Genomic DNA, 6,593 nt, shown 5'->3' with positions numbered 1-6,593 from the left:
GGAACCCACTCCATGGCATATAACAACAATAATTACTTAGTTAATCAGAGCCTTACCATCTGGTGGTTCCTGTAGGAGTTGCTGGTACTTAACATAGAGTAATTGTGAGATTCCTTTTCGACTGATTATTGTTTCTATGGTAGTCCATATGACCCTGATTGCTAGTGGGAGAGGACATGGAATGATTAGGCAAATTCCAAGTAAGAACAGAACTCTACCTATCAGGCTCTTGAACCCGCCAAAGGTGGAGAACCATCCTCCTCATAAGCTCTGGGGTTCCACCCATTCCAGATTTGCACAGCAACATGGGCAACTTTCTGCACTTTTTTTTAACAAGATCTTCTACTGCCCGACCCTGATCATGCATTTCTATGTAGCAGTTGGTAAAATTAAACTTCCCACATACTCCTCCTTCCACGGCTAATAAGTAGTCCAGGACTAATCTACTTTGATAGATGGCATTTTGCATTTGTGTTTGTTGGCATGCAAGAAGGGTTAGGGGCCACCCCAGTTTCATTGGTTATAAGTTCAGTTACCAAGAAGGGTGCCCTCACATTTATACTAACTATAGAAGGAGCTCTGGTAGCATAGTGGTTACAAATCGGGTTGCTAACCTCAAGGTCTGCATTTTGAAACTACCAGCTGTTTGGTGGGAGAAAGATGAGGCGTTCTGCTCTTGTAAAGATTTGCAGCCTCGGAAACCCTGTGCAGGGTTACTATGAGTCAGAACCAACTCCACGGTACTCAACAGCAACAAGAGAAGAGTAGTGTGGTGGTTACTGTTTGGCCCACATTGGTGGTGTGGGCATAGATTACACAGATTTTTTTTTTCCTTTCCCACACCCCAAAGTCTAATTAAGATGAGCCCCATGGCGGACGTCCTCATGCTTTGGCTGATGGGATTTTATTATTTCATTTCTGAGTAACTGTTAATAGAATTAATTGTGATTGTCAAAATTGTAATTGTAGACGATGTGTAACTAAAAGTGGGCAGTAGTTAATGTTTCATTTCAGGAACAGATGATCCCAGGACCATCAAGAAGGAAGAGCATGAGTGGAACATGGGATCCCTGCCTGGAAAAAAAGCAAAAGCAGAGGCGGTGCCATGGAAAGACAGAGCAGCTGGCCCATGGACTGAGTAAGGTGGTGTGCTTATGGGCAGGAAGCTGGCTTGCAGAATGTGTCTTGTGGACATTTAAATGAATATAATTTTTTTGTTTTGTATGTGTGCATCAAATACTTGTGCTTTGTTCGTGACATATAAGATGGAAGTGGGTCCAGTGTGTTTTTGGTTGTACATGTTTTAGTTATATCATGTTAGGCACAAGTATGACTTTACAATTTTCTTTATTTAGAGATTATGCATATAGTTTATAGGTGTTAAGTTGACAAAGGTGGACTGTAATAGTTAGGATTTTGTGTCAACTTAACTAGATCAGGATTCCCAGTGGTTTAGCAGTTAAGATGTGCTTATTTCACTGGTGATGAAATTTAATACAGGTATAGTTAACTCTATGATGAATGGCTATGAGCAGCCAATCATTTGAAGGAATGTTTCCTTGAGGGTATGACCTGCTCCCAATATAATGGACATGTGAAAAAGACTCTCTCTCTGTCCTTGGAGACCTGGGACTCTACAGTTGTGAGCCATTTCCTTGAGAATAAACTTCTCTATGTTGTTGTTGTTACATGAAGTCAAGTTGGTTTCAACTCATAACGACCCTGTATAGGATTTCCAAGGAGTCTCTGGTAGGTTTGAACCACCAACCTTGCAGTAGCACTTATTTTAAGTCTGCCACCTCTCCTTTTTACAAATGAGGAAAATGAGGCACAGGGAGATTAAGTAACTTGACCAAAATCCCACAGCTGTGAGAATGAGTGTCTTTTCTTCAAAATTATTATAATCCTGCTTATTGTATTCTGGTGACCTTTCGTTCACTTTTTGCTACTTCCTGAAGTGAGTATGAAGAATGTGCACCTTAGAAGTTTGAATTAGCCAACAGCATAAGGAAAAAGCCTGTGGTCAAAACCCTAGCCAATGCGGTAAGGCACAGCCCTAAGACTTGCATCAGGGATAAAACCTGAGTGGACTGCCCACTTGGCATGCTCGCTAGCCTGTTCTTGTACAGGTACATGCACGCACCGTTCTGCAGAAGTATATTTTGCCTTGCTGAGGTAATTTAGTCTTACTGAGTGTCTTTTTGTACAACATCAGGCTTCATTTCTAACACAGCTGTTGAGCAGTAGAGCTGGGCTATCAAAGGCAGGCAATGTGGATCCAGTCAGTACACCAAACCACCTTACTATGCCAACAATTGGTCATCAAAACCAACAGGTTGCTGACAAAACTAATGAAAACTTACTTTAGAGGCACTGAGTCTATGTAATTTCACCTACAAATTTATATGAAGGGACTTTTATACCCCTTGGTTGCCATTTCAAGTCATGTATTGCTACTTCTTCCCAGGCCAGCCAGTTTTCATGAGCCCTGCCTCCTTTCCCTTAGTCTCCTGGCTTCCCAGAGAACCTGCATCCATTTCTGTTAATCAGCCTCATTCTGTCTTCTTGTTCTCAGCATAGAAACACCCTCTAGTCTGTTCTCTCTCAGAATTCACAGTTTGATCCTCACCTGCCCATTTCCACTTTCATCACTACTCCCTTTCTTTTCACATTCAAGTTTCTTGTATGGATCTTCTACATTTGCTGCCTCCACTTTCTCGCCTATTCATTCCTCTACTTCACTAAAAGAGCCTTACTGAGGTTTCCAAGGACATTTTAATTTCTTTTCTCTCTGAGACATTTTGACAGCCTCCTTATTGATAGGCCCTCCTGTAGTTTCCTTGGCATCTTTTCCCTCTGACTCTCTCTTTTAGAGAGTATTGTCTGAAGAGTTTCATTTTCCATTAGTTCATCTTCTTTTATCATCTTTAAATGTTGGTGCTCTCCCTAATTCCATGCTGGACCCTCTTCTCTTTGTTCCCTCTTCCTGGGCCATCTCTTCCTTTCTCATGGCTTGACTGTTATCTCTAAGTCAATAGCACCAAAATCTTTATTGACAGCCCAGGATTCTCTCTGCTGAGTTCCAATTAAGAATATTCAAATGACTACTAGATATTTCTGCCTGGATACTTCACAGGCATCCCAATTTCAGCATATCCTAAATATCTTCCTGTTCAAATTTGTTCCAGTTATTCCTAGTTGCCATGGGATTCTGTTCAACTTTGTATCCTCATGAATAAGCTTACGTGGAAATGTTTCTGTGTGTTATCACTTAAGAATTTTTTTGGTTAAGAGTGTCAGACTAACTTAAGTAAAAGTGTCAGGCTAACTTAAGTAAATGTGAAATTTATTAGACGAATATAAGAGACTCAGAAAACCTGCAGAAGTCAGAAGAAACTAGCTTAGTAAATGAGCAGGAACCAAGGCAATCTCATGATCAAGAAATAGAGGGCACAACAACTATTTTCCAGCAGAAACTAACCAGTCATACTATGGTCTCTGATGCTACAGAAGATGGTCGTTCCAGAACATGCTGGAAGACAGTATTTGCTATTAAAGAATTCTGACCTTCTCTTCATCTTTGCATCTCTTGATCAAGCCTTGGAGGCTGCATGTAAATGACTAAGACCAGGTCAGATGTCCTCATACACACTGGTTGCCCAGGGCATAGATTTCCATTAAGACTGAATCCAAAGACTGTTCAGGAAGGAAAGAGTGCAATGCTGGATAATCAAAGTCAATGTGGCATAGCTCAAGTGATTGTCCAAGATCACACAGCTAGTAATAGGCAGTAGACCTGGAATTCATTCATGCTTGTACCTACTCACTACCTGACCTCCTAAACTTATTGTAGTCTGAATTTGTACTGAATTTATGATCCACACTAGGTGTGAGCAATGTGCATATTGTTTTATCCTCACCCCCATTCCCCTTTCCCTTTTCCCCTCTCCTTTAAGATTTAATTCCATCTTCACCTTCCCCCAGGTGCCCTTCTGAAATGGATGTGGAATTTTTCCTTCTTTGAATTCTCAGGGCATCTACAACTTGATCCTCTTCAAGCCTTCCCTTGATAATCTACTGTCTGATAGTTTAAAATTAATTGCACATATTTTTTTGGGGGGGAGGTTAGGGAAAAATCATCATGTTTATTCATAGGGATAGGTAGGAATTTCCAGGAAGTGGCCCCTTTAAGTGGGGCCATGCTAATTGGGTATGTAAGCAGCATTTCTTCAAGATAGAATCCACTGTTGTTGTTATGTTATAAGCTGTGGAGTCGGTTTTGACTCATAGTGACCCTGTACAGGGTTTCCAAGGCTGTAAGTCTTTATGGGAGCAGAAAGCCTCATCTTTCTCCTGTGGAACAGCTTGTAGTTTCGAACTGCTGACCTTGTGGTTTGCAGCCCAATTCGTAACCACTATGCTACCAGAGCTCCTTATAAAGCATCTGGTAGGAGTAGACAAAACTTTCTGGGATGTGGGAAGTGGGCAACTCTGGTTCAGCTCCTCCCAAGGGCTAGTGTTCCCCTCTGCCCCCAAGCAAAGTTCGTCCTTCAAGGTGGGTAAAACCAGTTATTTTGTACAAGGAAGTCAAATGCAAAAATCTTATGGTGATCTATTTATAGTAAACAGACTATAAAATGGTCAAGATCTTGTGATTAATGCTTTCTCCTTACAAGAGGCCTCCTAGGCTCCCTGTCTCCTGGACACTTGGAGTGGTAACAAAGCAGGTGTTGGGGGATGGGCCACGTGAGGGCCCATCATAGCTGTTCAGAGAGATTCTCCAGGGGGTTACAGTTCTTAGAAATGATCTACCATTGAAAATCCACTCAATAAACACTACTGAATGCCTACTGTATATGTCGTAGGCACTGGGGGTACAGTATAGAATCAAAGAAACCCCGTTTGCTTTCCTAGTAACTCTTTCCAAGAGGTCCCCTAGTCCCCTGCCTTAATATGCTAACTCTGGAAATGTATCAATATACCTACAAGGCTAAAAGTCTATGTTAATTAACTTTAAAAAAAAAAAAAAAATTAGAATCCCTGCCCTGCAACATTTATCATACTTCTTCCCTGTGGCTCCCCATTTATATCTTATATTTCACTAATGAACAAGGCAAAAATATTTGATGTACACTTAATTAAAAAAGTATCTATTCATTTAAATGTCCAAAGGGCATATTCTGCCAGCCAGTCTCTTGCTCGCAGGTGCACCGCCTTTCTCAGTCCATGGGCCAAGAGCCCACGATTGCTCTGTTTCTCCATGCCACCACCTCTGACATTGCTTTTGCTGTTGTCGCTTTCCTAAGTAGGGATTTCATCCTCCACTCATGCTCTTCTTTCTTGATGGTCCTGGGATCATCTGTTTCTGAAATGACAGATTAACTACTCCTTCCTTTTAGTTACACATTTTCTACAATGACAGTTGTGACAATCACAATCAATCCTGCTAACAATTATTCACAACTGAGTCATAAAATCCTATCACGGTCATTCCCCATCATCTTTCACCAGATCCATCTGAAAAAAAGAAACTATTCAGTAACAATTCTACCTTACCCACCTCATTTTAAAATTAAGCACACTCATGAAAACTTGTAAGCCAGTTACTTCATGCCTCATAGCCCCTCATTTTTGATAACCAATGTCTAAATTTCTCATCCCTGTCAACCCAGTTCCACAGGAGAAAGATGGAGTTCTCTGCTCCTGTAAAGATTTACAGCCTCAGAAACCCTATCCTGGGTCACTATGAGTTGGAACCAACTCCAGAGCACATAACCACCATCACCTATCAACCCAGTACACTGAGGAAACAAGGTTGTTCCTTGATGTGAAGAATCCTTTCATTCTGGTTGGAATTTTGAGTCACTGCAATCATAGGCAAAAGTCTAGTTCATCAAATTATAGCAATTTGTAATTGCATATATCATTATCACTTTGTGACAATATAATCTTGGAATTATATTTTTTTTTACTTGTCTGATATGGCACTGTGCACTGGACCTCAAGGTTGTGTGAATCTCAAGATTGGCAGTTCAAACTCACCAGCTGCTCCTTGGAAACACTATTCAGGGTCACTGTGAGTGGGAACTGACTTGACGGCACTTAACAACAACTCCCAGAATGGCCCTGCATGTATGTCAGTTTGTAGTACTGTGGTGGCTTGTGTGTTGCTGTGTTGATGGAAGCTATGCTACTGGTGTTTCAAATACCAGCAGGGTCACCCCACTTCATTTGCTGATGGGGCATGACTCAAAATGAGAAGAAAGAGCTGTAAACATGAACTGATAATCAGAAAATGGAATGTACAAGGTATGAATCTAGGAAAATTGGAAGTCATCAAAATTTAAATGGAACACATAAGGATTGAAATCCCACACATTAATGTGCTGAAATGGATTGGTATTGGTCATTTAAAATCAGACAACCATTTGTTTTACTACATGAGGAATGACAGATTGAAGAGGAATGGTGTCACATTCATTATCAGAGAAAACATTTCAAGACTTATCTTGAAAAATAATACTGTTTATGACAGGGTAATATCCATACACTTACAAGGTCACTATGAGTCATAACCAACTCAATGACACTTA

Source organism: Chrysochloris asiatica, unplaced genomic scaffold (genome assembly GCF_000296735.1).
Source record: "Chrysochloris asiatica unplaced genomic scaffold, ChrAsi1.0 scaffold00003, whole genome shotgun sequence".
NCBI lineage: Eukaryota > Metazoa > Chordata > Mammalia > Afrosoricida > Chrysochloridae > Chrysochloris > Chrysochloris asiatica.
The sequence above is the reverse complement of the archived record's forward strand: the minus strand, read 5'-3'. Positions refer to the sequence as shown.